This window comes from Silene latifolia, chromosome 2 (genome assembly GCF_048544455.1).
Source record: "Silene latifolia isolate original U9 population chromosome 2, ASM4854445v1, whole genome shotgun sequence".
In the NCBI taxonomy this organism is placed as follows: Eukaryota; Viridiplantae; Streptophyta; class Magnoliopsida; order Caryophyllales; family Caryophyllaceae; genus Silene; species Silene latifolia.
This window is the reverse complement of record NC_133527.1, coordinates 71,158,704-71,176,054: the sequence shown is the minus strand read 5'-3', so window position 1 is coordinate 71,176,054 and position 17,351 is coordinate 71,158,704. Positions and strand designations below refer to the sequence as shown.

Sequence of the window (17,351 nt, the reverse complement as noted above, 5' to 3'; positions counted from 1 at the left end):
CCCACTCAGCCGAGGACACGCCTCGAGGACCATAGAAAACAATCACAATCACAATCACAACCGTCACAATACAATTACTATATCAAACAATCAATCTCAACACATTAACAATCATCCCATTATGGGACTTATACTGAGTAGGAAATCCTACCTGGAAAGCACACTATCAGACGGTCTCTACAAGTGTATCAAAAAGCTTCCTCTTCGAAACCTCCTCCTATCATACAACATACAAATGCTACCAAATCACATACTACTCAAAACCCCCAAATCCCTATATTAGGGTTTAACCAAAACAAAGGAAAGACAACAAAAAGGATACATAGATCTTACCCTCGACGCAAGGATCTCAACGGTATAACCAACGATGAAAACCGACCTTCCAAACTCCGGGATTTGCTAACGATGCGATTAGGATTAAGAACGTACTTGCTTTCTCTCTTTAACAGTAAATTAGGTTTTGCAAAAGTGTTTAGAATAATGACGACGAAGGTTATATATCTTAATCGCATAATTAACAAAACCCGAGAAAAACTCCCCGCAAACCGGCTACTCGATCGAGTACCCAAGGTACTCGATCGAGTACCCCCTTACTCGATCGAGTATCCTAGTTACTCGATCGAGTACCCAACAGGTCAGAAACTATTCTAAAACGCAACTCACCCTTACTCGACAGAGTAAGGCCTACTCGATAGAGTACCCGAAGACTCAGAAATACGGAGTATTACAATAGGTGACTCACATGCAAACCCTTGACTAGGCTTTGGGTCATGGGTCGAAAGACACTAGTATGACACAATCTAGGGTGTTTTACAACCATTCTAGTAGGCGAAGTCTTATGTTGAAAAAGTATTTGTAATGGCTTAGTTGCTCTTGTCAAAGTTCTCAATTAGGCACTTTTCAAAATATTTCATCTAAATGCAACTAAATGCCATGATGCAACTATTATATACATCCTAATGCAAGTGATTCTACCAACTAATATGACATATAAACTAAATGCAAGTCCTAAGTTCACATTGTTATACCGCATCAATCAAAATAAAGCCACATAGTCATTAACATAAAGAGGAAAAAGGAGGTTGGAAAGATCATACCATGCGGTCTTCAATATCCTCATGTCTCGGATGTGGCGTAGTCGATCAATGTGAACAAGGATAGAACAAACACAATATATACAATAATATATACTTGACTACACTACAAAGGAAAAGAACTTGTTTTTGGTTTTTCAATTTTCAAATTTTTATGGTTTTTCGAAATTTTTCAATTTTTTTGGATTTTTGAATAAAAGTTAGGTTAGAATTCCCCATCCCCACACTAATATGGGTATTGTCCTCAATGGCCAAAATGATGGGAAATTATGCAAACATGATGCATGATTTCTACACTAAATGCAAGCTACACTAATCTACACTATATGATGCATGGTTTTTGTTTATGACGGAGAGGATAATTTAGATTACCTCCCGTTGTGTATGTATGTACTTCCCCAAACCGAGTTAGACATTATTGCTAATGTCCTAAGGTTGGGTGTAGTTCATGTACACACTATGCAATGCATGAAACTAAATTTGTCATTTTGGATTTTTAAAAGGTGGGAGCAATAAAATGAGAACACCTCAATGGGGCCGAGGTGTTAGTCCTTTATGGTGCTAGGACTACTCCAACAATGATCAAGATTAATAAAATACAATAAAGAGAGAAGTAGACAAACCTCAAGAGGGTAGGAGCCTCCAAAGCTTGCTAATCTTCCATCATATCATCAGTATCATCATCTTCCTCACTAGAAGTGGACTTAGCACCACTTCCCTCTTCACTTTGTTGTTCACCTTGCTCATCATCCTCTTATCCTTCTTCACTAGCTTCTTCATCAATTCTATCATCAACCTCTTCATCACCGACAACCTCATTATCACCCGGAAACTCACCCCTAGATGCACTCGGAAAGAAGACTTCCCTATCCGCCCAACTAGGCAAAGGACATGAAGGGTCAAGTAGTCCTTTCCTAGATAAGTGAAGGAGGGGTGGATATTGGGCTAAGTAAGCATCTTCCCGGTCCTTGAAGGCTTGCTTGTGCATCTCTTGCATAAGAAGAGTCATATAATCTTTGCTTGCTTCAACACCTTCGGGCTTGAACTCTTGGTACTTGAAAGGATAGGGTGGTGTGACAATGGAAGAGGAGGGCATTTCAATTTCACCCTTTTGTTGTCGGATAATGTATTCGGCCTCTTTTGAAAGTGGAAGGAGATAGTTGGTCCGGTGGACACTTAAACGACAAATCTTCGAAGGCAAAGTAAAAGATCTAGCCTCACTAGTGAGCCACCCATACTTGGTGTCAAGAGGGTTATGAGAGACCCACTTGTACTTGTTTATCATAGTATCAATATCAATGAGATGACCACCCTTCTTTGCCTCATACTTGCTATCCTTGTTGAAGTTAGGATCAAAGTATTTAGCCAAAAGAGTGACTAGACCTCCATTCATAATGACGGTAGTGCCTTGCTTACCAAAATCAACGTTTAGCCATATATCCACCAAGAGCCTTAGATAGTTGAAAGGCTTGGTGAATTCCCTTCCAATGTTCAAGGCCGACTCAAGAAGAACAAAATCGAGTTTGGTGAAATGGTTGGTGTCTTTTCTTTCAATGATGGTGTTCCCTACAACCTTGTGCCACACTCTAATGCCCGGATGGTGGACTAATAGAGCGTGACTAGCATGAAAGTTCTCAAATTTCCTTCCGGAAATCGCCTCCCAAAGAGGGTCGGGGTCATATTTGCCAACATTCTTGAAATAAATCGGTGAATCACTAAGACCCAAAGCTTTACCCATTTCCTCAAAGGAGATGCGCCTACTAACATTAGCTAGGCGAAACTCGATGGTTTCCATAGTCTCAACCTTGTTAACTTTCAAAGAACTCAAAAATTCTAAGGTAAGGGAGGGGTATGTCAATTCTTTTGTTGTAAATAATTTCTCCAACCCCATGGCTTTAAAGAAGGCTCTAGTTTGCTCAAGGACACCCAACTTATCTAAGGCATCTTCACAAATAAACTTGGTGGATAGAAATGATTTACTAGCAAACTTGGCAAAAGTGTCCCTATGGGATTTGGAAATGAAAATTACCTCCGGATAATTCGAAAGTTGAGCAATTTCCGGAGTGGTAGATGTTGTTGCTTCCATGGGAGGTTGTTGTTGTTGCACCTCCAAGTTTGGGCTAGCTACCACCATAGCCAATGCTTTCTTTGCTTGAAGACTCTTTTGTCTTGATGAGAGTGCCTTTTCCTTTGTTGCTTTTGTTGCTCCCTTTGTTGCTTTTGTCTTTGCCATTGATGAATAAACCAAGAAAAGAGTGAAAAATCTTCAATTTCTAGTGCACCCAAATCGATATAAAGATGAAAGGCTTTGCCTTTATGAATTCAAAAATCGACTCAAAGGTTGAAGATTTTGTGCTTGGTTTTGATTGTTGTTGAAAGAGGAGTGATTAATTTGTTGTTAAAAGGATGTTTTGATTTGATTTTGGTGAATGTTGTTGAGGAATCTTGTTTTTGTAATGGAGAGGATGAGGGTTTTCGAGTTATGGGGTTTATGGGTAGTGTTTTGAATGAAGGAATGAGGAAATGAATGTGGGATGGGGTTTATAATAAACTCGAAAAATTTGAAATGCAGGGGGAAGACGGGCGGCTTTCCTTCGGGACGCCCGGATTCTGCCTGTTCTGGGTTTGGAAATTCTCGCCTAAAGACGGGCGGATTCTAGCAAAGACGGGCGGATTTGAAAATGCGGGACGGACGTCTTTGAGAGAAGACGGGCGGATTCCTTTCCAGGGATTTTTCTTGTTTTTTCTCAGCCAAAAGACGGGCGTCTTCTCTTTCAGGACGGGCGTCTTTATGAAGACGGGCGGATTCTACTGCAGGACGCCCGGATTCGTTAACAGTCACAAAATTTCAAAAATTCAGCTCAGAAGGACGGGCGTCTTCTGCCCAATATGCCCGGATTGTCTGAAGACGGGCGGATTCTCTTGAAACCGCTCGGGTTCTACCCCTTTTACCCGGATTCAGTTCCATCCGTGTACCTTGCATATCCCTTGTCATTTTTCATTCTTCAAAATCTCGTGTTCTTCATTGTGGGGGCACTACTAAGGCATGAATAGCCTAGGCAATTGCTATCCCCACACTAAGCTAAAGCACTACACAACAATTGAAATTATTAGTCCCTCCCTCACTTCTCTCAAACATGATAATTATCTTGATCAAAGTATAAAAAAAAATCCAAAAATGCAAATTAAGAATTAAAATGCGAGTTAGGGAGTTAGAAATATTTACAAATGGTGGTTTAGGGAGGACTCCACCAAACTCTCATTCTTGATGAGATGTCATGGGGGCATGTCCAAGGTGTTGTTGATGTTGCTCAACACCTTGAAAAAGTAATCAAAAGCTTGTTCATTGTCGTGATAGAGTTCTTCAATAGATCTTTGCCCTTGTTGTCGGTCTTGATCGATAGCATTACCAATGTAGGGATTGAAAATCCCTTCAAACTCATCGTCCCAAAGACCACAAACTTCATCTACTTGATCACTAAAGATCTCTTGAGTTGATAGAGACAACTCTCCCATTATCTTGTTTTGGCCAATGAGGCCATCTTCTTCATTGCTTGACTTTGGTGAGCTTTGCAAGCTCTCTTTGTTACAATTCACTTGCTCTTTGAATGGAGCATCTTCAATTTTCTTCTTCCATTGGAGTTCCGACTTCTTCCTATTATCCTTCCGGCTATAATGATCGATCATAAAACATGGTTCATGTAAACGGGGAGCTCTCATAGTCTTATCAAGATTGAAAGTTATACTCTCATCTCCCACTTCTAGAGTGAGCTCTCCATGTTTCACATCAATCACCGCACCCGCGGTGTATAAGAAAGGTCTTCCTAGAATGATTGGAATGTTGGAATCTTCTTCCATATCAACAATGACAAAGTCCACCGGGATGAAAAATTTCCCAATTCGTACGGGAACATCTTCCCATATCCCTAATGGTGTCTTCGTCGATCTATCGGCCATTTGGAGTGTGATATTGGTGCATTTAAGCTCTCCCATCCCCAACCTTTTACTCACCGAGTACGGCATAACACTCACACTAGCCCCTAGATCACATAAGGCTTTGTTGATCGTGGTGTCGCCAATGGTACACGGTATTGAGAAGCTTCCCGGATCCTTGAGTTTTGGAGGTGAACTCCCTTGAAGTATTGCACTACTCACCTTAGTGAAGGCGATAGTCTCAAGCTTCCGGATCGACTTCTTCTTTGTGAGGATGTCTTTCATGTATTTCGCATAGGCCGGCACGTGATTGATTAATTCCGTGAAAGGAATTGAGACTTATAAATTCTTCACAATTTCCATAAACTTTCCAAGTTGGTCATCAAATTTGGGCTTGGCTTGACGACTTGGAAAAGGAAGTCTAATCACAATGGGATCCTTCTCCTTGACCTTGTCTTCATTTTTCTTTGAAATTTCTTCTTTTGATGATTCTCCATCTTTGGAGTTTTGCACAATTTCTTCCTTATCACTAGCTTCCACAACTTCATCCTCAACTTGCTTCTTCGGTGCTTCATACCTTGTACCACTTCTCAAGTGAATGGCACTAACCGTTTCATGTCTTGAGGGATTACTTTGAGGTGGTAATTGCCCCTTTTGTCTTTGTGAGCTTTAAGATGCTAGTTGAGTTAATTGGGTTTCCAACATTTTGGTGCGAGCTAGGATGTTGTTGATGGTGGTTTCCTTTGCTTGACTATCTTTTTGCATTTGAGTGAAAAATTCTTGTTGATTCTTTTGCATTTGAAGGACCGCTTTTTGAACATCAAAACCTTGGTCATTTTGTTGATTGTACGTATTTTGATTTTGGTAACCTTGGTTTTGGTTGTAAAAGGGTCTTTGATTTTGGTTTCTCATGGGAGGTGGGGTGTATGTTGTTTGAGGGTTTTGAACATTTTGGCTTTTGTATGAGAGATTTGGATGGAATTTTGTATTTTCATTGTAATAGTTAGAATAAGGGGTACCACTCTTGTATGCTTAGAAAGCATTCACTTGTTCATTTGTTCCCCTACATTCACTTAAGTCATGTCCCAATGTTCCACAATTCTCACATATCCCACTTGGGATTGATGAGGATGCCGTCATGGCATTAACATGATGCTTTGGTGATTTCGAGGCTTCTTCAAGTCTAGCCATAGCTTTTTCAAACTTCAAGTTGATTCTATCAATGTGAGCACTAAGTTGAGCACCCAATTGAGTAACGGAGTCCACTTCATGCTTTCCTCCTCTAGTAGCCTTGCGAGGTCTACTATATTGTGAGTTATGGAACGCCATTTCCTCAATTTTGTTCCAAGTTTGATTGTCATCAACTTCGGTGAACATTCCATTTGATCCCATGTTGAGAATGTTTCTTGAATCTTCATATAGACCGTTCCAAAATTGTTGTACCAAGAACCACTCGCTAAGTCCATGGTGAGGACATGAGCGACAAATTCCTTTGAACCGCTCCCAAGCTTCATACAAAGATTCTTTATCCCTTTGCTTAAAACCCGTAATTTGAGCTCTTAGCATGTTAGTCTTTTCCGGTGGGTAGAATTTTTTTTAGAAAGCTAGAGCCAACTTTTTCCAAGAATCAATTCCGAGAGTGGCCTTATCAAGGCCCTTCAACCATTGTTTCGCGTTGCCAATTAGAGAAAAAGGAAATAAGACCCATCGAATTTGGTCTTGAGTTACACCGGTTTAAGAAATCGCATCACAATAGTCACAAAAGGTCTCCATATGAGAGTGAGGGTCTTCACTAGGCATCCCCCCAAATTGGCTCCTTTTGACTAATTGGATAAATGCGGATTTGGCAATGAAATTTCCGGTTAGATGTTGTGGTGTGGGAGTACCATTGGGTAGGTTCTCCTCGGTGGGTACAGAATGTGATGAAAACTTAGGCATTGTGGGTTGATTTTGTGTTGTATTTTGTGTTGGGTTCTCCTCACCTTCTCTTGCAAAAGGGTTGACGAACTCAATAGTTGGTTGAATATCTACAACCTCACTAATACCTCTCAAATTTCTCCTAGCAAGTCTTCTATTGGTTGTCAAAGTTCTTTCAATTTCACGATCAAAAGGTAACAAATCACCTTGTGACCTTCTAGACATGCAAAATATCAAACAACTCGAAAACAATTAGAACAAACCTTGAGGAGTTTTACTTCCTCAAGGCAAAGAAAGACACAACTAATAACAATATAAGAAAATCTAAATCAAGATAACACCGTCCCCGGCAACGGCGCCATTTTTGGTCGGACCTACTAAATCTTTTCGGTAACTTGTCGTTAGGAGCACCTAGACCAAAACACAATTTATAGCTTCACAAACAACTCTACAATTAGTAAAGAGGCAAGTAAAGGTCGGATCCCAAGGGACGGGAATTGAAATGAGATTTCTATTGAGACTAGTAGTGTCTTAGGGGTGTCACAATTTGGGTTGATGTAAAAGGTCACTAAACTAAATAGCAATGAAAGTAAATAAGCAAGATGAATTGAAAGGTTGTAAAAAATTGATAAAAAGCACTAGGGTGTCATGGGGTCATAGGGGATTCATGGGAATTGATCATACAAACATGTTCTCAAATTATAAGCAAGCAATTATTGTTGTGATGGATTGAGTTGGGTTATATCTTACAATCCTAGGAAAGTTTGGGTCCCGGAGCCGAATCGATTAGATTGTACAACACCTACAAGTCGACTTAGTCTTCCCTACTCAACAACATGCATGGTCTAATGAGACTCGAGTTGGTTTATGTCTTACAAGTCTCATTGAAAAGGTAGGTGATGGGTAAAAAATGCAAGGATTCATAGGCTCGCATTTCATTAAACATAACATGTGCATGAGTTGAGATCAAAACAAGTAAGCAAATAAACCATGAAAGCATATTAATTTAAGCATGAATCATTCCTCATGTTGGTTTCCCCTAATTACCCATTAACCATAGCTATGGAACTACTCACTCATTATCATGTTGAAAATGCTAGCAAGGTTGTCAATCATACCAACAAAGTGAAACATGATGAACAAATGAAAGTAATTAGCAATAATTAAAGAGGGATTAAGAGAATTATACCTACTAATGATTCCAATAATAAAGCAAAGAATAATAGAAGTACTTGATGCTTGATTGAGAGGTTGTCAATCTCCCAATAATATCCCAAATAATCTTCCATTACCCAAAATAAAGGATGAACAAAAGAGAGATTAAGGAAATAAAACTTGTATTAAAACTTGATTAATTGTTGATTACAAAACTAAAGAGAGATTTGATTGATATTAACTACTCTAAGAATTGATAAGAAGAACATGCTCTTCCAATTAGACTAATGGGGTATTTATAGTGGAAATTAGGTGGATGCATTAGCGTTAACTAAGGGCTTAAATGACAATTAAGTCCCTACTTAAGGAACCACCGGTATTTTCTGAAGGAAGGGCATCTTTCTTGAAGCTTGAAGAAACGAATTTGCGCTGTCTTGGAATCCGTGCGTCTTAGGCACGGGATGGCCGGATTCCTGTGTCTCTGCCCGGGCGTCTTTGGGAGAAGACGGGCGTCTTCTGGATGCTGCTGCCCGGGCGTCTTTGATGGAAGACGCACGGATTGTGGTCCTGGGGACGGGCGTCTTCAGGGGAAGACGGGCGGATTGTCATGCAGCGTACTTTCTTCTTCTTTTCTTCCCTTTTCTTCATAAAATCCTTGGGGATTTCCTTGGGGATGCAAGGATCTTTCCTCATCATTGCCCAACTACTATAATATGTACAAATGCCTTCTAATCTTGTCTCTCCTTGATGCTTGGTCATTGGATTCAATCAATTTAGTCTCATTTTGCCATGAAAATGCAAGGTTTGCACTCCTTTCCTACCAAGGACACAAAACCTCAAAGAATATGCAAAACAAAGAACTAAAGACAATAAATGACCCAAATATGCACTAAAAGCATGGGAACAAGGCTAATTCGGGGACTAAATATGCGCTAATTATGGTCACATCAGGTACCTGGGTTAGTAACTCAGCAAAAGGCACATTAACATGAAGACTTTTCAAAATTTTAGCAAATTTTCCGAATTGTTGTTCAATCTTCTTGTTCTGCAATCGCCTCGGAAATGGGACCGTAATTGGGATAGCTGTCCTTCATTTTTCTTCGCCAAAGAATTTCCACGTTCATCATCAGATTCACTCGATCGAGGAACAGTACCTCTCGATCGAATTTTACTGTCAACTGGTCAACATATATCGGTAATGATTGGCTGACAAGAGTTTGACATTACTGTCGTGCGACGGTGGTGATCAGTTGACCCCCTAGGTCATACCTATAGGGCAACACTCTTAATTGATCATTTAATTAATCGTATAACGTTACGAGTTAATTAAATTACTTGAAAAATTGACGGACGATTTTGGAGGAAAAATTTACGTATCACATTGAAATTTGATTAAATGAGATACGGTCTGAGTAATCGAATTGTATCATTACTCAGATGAAATTATTGTTTAAGGAAACAATTAAATTTGAATGAAGTATTATAAATACAATTTATTGTGATTTATAATTGGAGATATATTTTGGTACAAGTAATTATGAATTACTAAGTCGATTTTTGTATATGACGTATTTTATTAATACGTTGATTTTTAATATGTTAAAAATACATAACAAATTTATGTAACATATGACATGTGACATATTGACAAATTTGACAAAAATAAAATGGGTTCCATTTTATGAAGGTACCGAAATTAGGGGAGGATTAGGCTAAATATTGTGTTGTTTAAATTAGTGGAGAACATAATCATTCACTAATAGCCTAGCCATGCAACCCTAATTTGCATTGTGAAGATAAACAAAGGCATGCATTGGCTCCCTTTGCCTCTCCTTCCCACCGGTTTTTGAGATGAAAAACCATTTTGGTTTTTCATCTTATTTTACCTAATAATACACTAAAAATGTAGTTAGTGCAATTCATTCTTTACTCATCCAAAATAAGAATTCTAGAGAGATAAAAAGCTCTCTTCTTCTTCCTCCCAAAACCGAAAATATTAAGTGTCTTATAATATTTTTGGGTCATTTTTCTACAAGATTAATATTGTACTAGTATCTATAATATTAATTTTAATTAAGAGAAAGCTTTGGGTATAAATCCTTGGGAGAGATCCTACACTTGGGTCTTTGTTCCTCCTAAAGGAAAGCTCAAGAACAAGAGAGAAAGGTGATCTCTCTTGTGCCCATATTAACCAAATTTCCAATGTAAGAACAAGTTTCTTCTTTATTTTGTTTAAATGTTTGCATGCATAAGATCAATCATTAATTTTATGACAAATTAAATTATAACATATATGAATATGTTAGTATATAGATCTACTTTTCCTTCAATCGGTATCAAGAGCCATGGTTGTTTGCATGCAAATCGGTTAAAAGTTTTTCCGAGTTATAAAGATTAACATATAAAACTTGTAAAATTTGTGTTATTATGATATATCAGGAAATTAATTTATGCATGTTAAATTTCTGGTCCTAAAATGTTTTTAGGATATTTTGGTTAATTTACGGATTTTTATTGTTCATATTATACAATAATGGCATTTAAATATGATTTTATGAGTAAAAATATCATTTTCGGTCTAAAATTAGCTATACTTCGTATTTTCCAGTGATTTTTGGATATGTTGTCACATATATTATTTTGAGATAACCTGTAAATTTTCATATTTTTTGGACTTTTTATGCTCGAAAAATGGATTTTTCATTATTAAATTCGGATTTAGGTGAAAAATAGGTTAATATGAGTTAAATTTCGAATCTGGTCATAGAAATTTAGTATGTTGTCATATGAAATTTTACAAGATGTGTGTAAAATAATAGGCTATAGTGAAGTCTTTTTGCATGATTTATGGATTTTTGAAGAAAAATAGCATAAATAGTGACATTATTAGTGAAAAATTAATAAAACATAATCTATGACTAAGGAAAAATGTCCAATGTTGCATTTTGTTATCTTTTTCAGATCTAAAATTGAAAAGTTAATGTATATAATTTTCACATGTTTTTATGATTATTTTAGTTAAAACCGATAAACCGCAACATTGTTTTTCCGGAAAAATTTCGAAATTTTTGACCTAACGTTTTGATCATTATGAGTGTCATGGTATTTTTCCAGAATGTTCATGAGTTTAAATTTCAAAATTTTAATTTATTTGAAGTTTATAGCTTATTTTTGTAATTTTTGGTCCATTAATGAACAATTTTATAAATATGAGTTAATTATGGTCAAATTATTAGTGAAGACTAAATTTTGAGTCCTAAGAGGTTAGGGTAATTAACTTATGCATAAATTTGAATTTATGTAATTTTTGTGATTGTAAAATGTTGAAATCACGCAAATCCGTAAAAACCAAGTAATATACGATATTGGCTAATTAAAGGCGATTTATCATAAAATTGGGCATGTTCATACATATTATAATGCTGCATTTTCTTTATGATTGTCATAATTTTAATTTATGTAATTTTTGAATTATGTAATTTTACTTAGTATGGCCTTAGTTTTAATTGGTATTTCCCGAAATGTATGGGAATATCGATTCGGTTGTAATTTTATTGTGATCTCGTATCACCGTTTTGTAATTTAATAGATTTATTTTATTTTAGTTACAAATGTATAATAGGAAATTATGTAATTTGCTATGTAATTTAATTTATCTCGGAGTTCCCAAAGACGGATTTCTTCAAGATGGCGATACATAAAGACGGTGTTACCTCGAGATGCGTGCCACAACCGAAGTTCAAGGGACCAATGGAGTTGGTTTCCGAATATGTAATAGTTAAATAGTTTTTCTATTTTAGGAAGGCCATACTAGGATTTATTTTATGCTTGCATTTTATTTTATGTCACATGCATCGCTAAATCGCCATAACTAAAACACGCATCTTCTTTCATCGAGTTTATCGACCGTGTCAATTAAAATTATCGTAGTTCACCGCTTTAGTTCACTTAAAATGTGATAGATAACAAATTGACATGACCTCTCGCTAAAACAATTAATTGAGACATAGCCTTACCAAATAGTAGAAACCATGAAAACCTATTTCGCGAGGGAGTGCACTCGGCCACACCGGGGTACAAACCTTGTTACGTAGGGGAAATGGGTGATAAATGTCTATCCACCGAATTCATGTTGATAAGGGATGTATCGGCCACACCGTGCCTAAGTTAATATGGGTTTGGATAATGGACACATTTATTCGAAATTTGGATTGAACTCAACAAAAGTTTTTGATAAGGGATGTATGGGCCACACCGTGCCCTTGTCGGATGTGTTTTGGGCTAAAGATAATTGTTAATGTAATATTATCGACCAAGAGTTCTAAAAGTAGAATCGATTAAAACGTTAATCCACCGAGTTATATTAATAAGGGATGTATCGGCCACACCGTGCCCAAGTTAATATGAATTTGGGTCTTGGAATCATTTATCTAGTTGGGTAGAGGTCACTAGAAAAATGCATAAAACTTGTTTAAATTATAATTTTTACGAGTATTATTGTTAAAACGACATTTTTTTTACTCCTTCTATTTTGTTTTGTAGACCACTTCTTTTTCCTCATAACAAATGGCAACACCCACTCCTAACGCCACGCCTCTCGCTAATACATCTTGGCTCCGATCCTTCATGGATCGATGTAAACTTGAAAAGAATGGGTCAAATTTCTCCGATTGGGATGCCCAACTCAAATTGGCCGCCCAAGGTGACGACAAGCTTCGTTACCTTACCGAGGCCTCTCCTCCCGAACCTACTACTAGGTCGACCGCCGCCACTAGGGAAGCATATGAGGCTTACCAAAAGGAGTCCGCCGCAATGAAAAATGTCTTGATATTTGCGATGGAGGCGGACCTCCAAAGGAGAGCCTTTAAAATGGGCAATGCTAATGAGATTTACTCCAAGCTTGTGACAATGTTTTCACAAACTCCGCGGATCATCCAATATGAGGCGGCCGCGGCATTCTTTGATCTCGACTTCAAAGAGGGCCAAAAGGTTAGCCCTCATGTGCTCAAACTTATGGAGCTTGTCGAGACCTTGAAGATTCAAAAGGTTGAAATCCCCAAAGAACTCATTGTAGATAGGATTCTACACTCCTTGTCCAAAGTGAAAGCGTATGTTCAATTCCGGGTGAATTTTAACATGCAAGACAAGGATGTGTCTCTTGAAGAATTTCACAAGTTACTTGTGCAAGCCGAGAGGGACATGGGGTTAAATGTGAACCCTCCAAAGGATGTGCTTAACATAAGCACTAAGAGTAAGAGGAAGTTCAAGAAGAATGGGAGGAAGGGTAAGAAGCAAGCTCCCACATTCACCAAAGCTAAGACTTGTGAAGCTAGCACTTCAAAAATCAAGAAGGGTCCTCTTGATAAATGCCATTATTGTAATGGTATGGGACATTGGAAAAGAAATTGTTCCAAATACCTTGGTGATATTAAGGCTGAAAAGATCACTCTAGTAGGTAAATGACTATCCTTCTTTTATGTTTCTAAATTCAACTATGGTATTATGATGCAAAGTTGTGATAATGTATCTCCCTTTTTTATTGAAAATAGGGCCTCCACCAAGCAAAGACAAGGGAAAGGAAAAGCAAGCATGAGAAACCATCAAGAAGCTAGGGATAGCTTTCATGGAGCTTTGCTTTTCATTGTCTTATTTTAAATTATGTTTTGGATTTTAGAACCTTAAGTTTCCGTGTTCGACATGGAAAGGTATTTTGGATAATGGGTTGTATTTTTGGATAATGGTGACTTGGTTTGCAACCCAAGTCACCCGTTTTATCATTATATCCTTTTGTTCTAAAATTCATGTTTAAATGCTTGTTCTTAGAAACATATAACTTAAAGTGATCTAATAGACAAATATAATGACGGGTTTCATTATATGTCCACATGCTTAAGGCTTGTGTATGATCATTTATAAAGCGATTTTGAGTCTATGAACTCTCTTAAAGGAATGTCAATCACCAAGTACACATATGAAATCTAAAACTATTAGTCAATCTATGAGATAGTTCTCCTTAAAATTTTAACATCATTATTTGTGTCTCATATGCTATCTTTGAATCTCTAGTGTATTTATTCTAAAGATAGAGTGGGAGAAAAATGAGGACACAACACACGAGACAAGATAAATTTGTGTACTTGTGTAAATGAGATCTACGCAAGGTAGAATGATTTGAATGAAGGTATATCTATTTATATAGTATACCAAAATAGATGAGATCTATGGTCTCAAGTAAGGTCTATATGACTAAAGAGACCAAGTGAAGTAATCATAAGAGTATATTCTTAAGATAACTACACGAGGAGACCAAAAGAAAGTTTTGGAACAAAATGACTAATGTAAAGTCTTAACAAGAGTTTTTGACTAAGTTTATGATAAATTTTGACCAATAGTTTCAACCTTGAGATTTACTTAAGAGCTTAAATGAATCAATGTAACATCCTAAGTAATAAGCGATATTTATGACTAGAGGTTGCAAGGATTGATATACCGATATCTTCAATAGCCAAAGTTTTAAACCACGCAGATGTCATTACTTAACCTCATTATGAAAATAAAATGGTTAAACCTCCTTCCAAAAGGGTATTTCGAAGGTCGTGTTCTAGATATTATTTATATTTCAATAATGACATTTGCTACACATCATTATGACATGTATGAGTTAGAGATTAAAATCTCTGTTAATAAGGTTAAGATAATGACCACTTCAAAATAAGTATTTTGAATGGATATGATGGGAACATATATGGTTTTATCTTAATAACTTGGCAATGCAATTTATATTCAATTCTTGAAAAGTTTCGATTGAGAAATCAATTTCGAAACATGTGGAATTGAGTGGGAGTTAGGAAATTATCATGTGAAGACATGGAATTTAGTGGGAGCTATCATCCTTTAAATGTTTAGAACTCATTACTCATTAGGAATGACGAGCTAATATCTTCTTTCACAAAGAAGTATTTGAGTTTTCAATTCTGGATGAATATTGGACTATGATGAATCCAATTACCACAAGAAATATTGGATTAGTATTAAGAGATACACATCGTATCAACATTCATATAGGTTATTCATGTAGATGAAAATGGAATTGCCATTAGCAGTCATGGTCGTTCATTGAACCTATGAACGGTTGATCTCATGATTATTAGTAACTAATGTTTCCGCCATTAGAATAATCATGTACATGTCCAATTATAAATCATATGCATAAGAGCATGATGATTGATTGGTAAGTCATAATAGAAACGTCATGAATTCTCAAGTAGAATCCGATCAGCGATTTCGGTGTTTGACGGAATACTCTATTATGTGTTAAGAGGTTGCACATATTATAGAAAGTTCGAACACACGTAAAGATTTATGAAAATCCTAAACTTTTCAAATCAAAAGGAGAAATAAGAGGTTTTTGGAAAGATACTTAGTTGAATAAGAAGTTACTCAAAACTAATCTTTCCTAGCTATGCTAGGACTTGTGAGAAGTGCTAGGCTAATCATCTTGTCAAATTGTTGCAAGATTCTGCAAAACATATACCTAGTGCATTGTGTGTGGATGGAGTACTTGATCAGTACAAGTTATATCATTCACCACAAATTCGTTCGTTATGTGATAATCGATAAGGAAGTTCTTTCAAGATAAAGAACCAAAACCGAGGTCGGGAACCTTGATGTGTACTTGGTAAGATTCATGCTATGAGAGAGAACATGAATGTAAAGGAAAATGCGATTATAAGAAGTTTGAACACATGGACACATGGCATGTTAAACTTCTATTGCAATCAATAAGTGTTTACACTTACGATATACATCACAAGGTTGTAATATGGTATTGACTACCCGAGTGTGATGTCGACATTTGTCGTTTGAGTTATTATTAACTCACCTTGTACATTGTTATATCCAAACGGGTTGTGGAGACAATTGAACCCCGTTAAAGTGAACATGGATTAACATTGTATTTGCCCATAGTTACTTACATGAGGTGACGTCTCGAAGTGACTAGAGTGTGATGCGATTGATGGCAAGTTCAAGTGCCATAGAGTCATGTGTGATGACTAGTCGATCACATAGGCAGACTGTTAGGAACATTTTGTCGGGCCTAATGACCGCTTATAGAGTTCTGGCAAATTTATATAGCCTGGTCGTGGCGAGAGCTGCTATAGTATTCAAATGAGTCGATTCTTTTGACTAAAGACTATTCGCCTAAGATGGCACAGTTTCAGATTAACTTTGATTTGTGTTACTACGACCTTCGTAAATGGGGTCAAATGGGCATATTTTGGGTTATGATGGCTGTGGCTAGTCAAAGGGAATGAGTGCGATAGAAATTGTCCACCCCTAGTCAGGGTTATAACAATATCTCAGGGCCACTCGAGGAGTAATGAACTGGAAATGCGTGGCCACGCTGGGAAGGTATCTATGATAGATAAATCCGGTCAATCAGTTATTCTCCAGATCGAGGAAACCACTCTCGATATGATCACTTGCAAGTACGACCTGAAAGACACCTTGCATTGAGTGGGAGATAGTAATAGGACAAGAGAATTGGTGACGCACACTTGTCGAGGACAAGTGGGAGATTGTTGGAATATGTGTCGTCCGACAATAATGCGATCACGACTGTTGATCATGATGATCACATGTTTAAATCTCATTATAAAGAATACAATTGGGAAGTAATTTTTACTGTCAACTGGTCAACATATATCGGTAATGATTGGCTGAGTAGAGTTTGACATTACTGTCGTGCGACGGTGGTGATCAGTTGACCCCCTAGGTCATACCTATAGGGCAACACTCTTAATTGATCATTTAATTAATCGTATAACGTTACGAGTTAATTAAATTACTTGAAAAATTAACGGACGATTTTGGAGGAAAAATTTATGTATCACATTGAAATTTGATTAAATGAGATACGGTCTGAGTAATCGAATTGTATCATTACTCAGATGAAATTATTGTTTAAGGAAACAATTAAATTTGAATGAAGTATTATAAATACAATTTATTGTGATTTATAATTGGAGAAATATTTTGGTACAAGTAATTATGAATTACTAAGTCGATTTTTGTATATGACGTATTTTATTAATACGTTGATTTTTAATATGTTAAAAATACATAACAAATTTATGTAACATATGACATGTGACATATTGACAAATTTGACAAAAATAAAAAGGGTTCCATTTTATGAAGGTACCGAAATTAGGGGAGGATTAGGCTAAATATTGTGTTGTTTAAATTAGT

General features: G+C 36.9%; 1 non-coding gene across 1 annotated transcript; it reads left to right on the top strand.

Moving 5' to 3' along the window:
• The first annotated feature begins 6,486 nt into the window (after nucleotides 1-6,486).
• Nucleotides 6,487-6,593, top strand: LOC141644569 (small nucleolar RNA R71). The gene has a single exon (XR_012544182.1). It is a non-coding gene; the product is annotated as a small nucleolar RNA R71 (small nucleolar RNA).
• The last annotated feature ends 10,758 nt before the right edge of the window (nucleotides 6,594-17,351 follow it).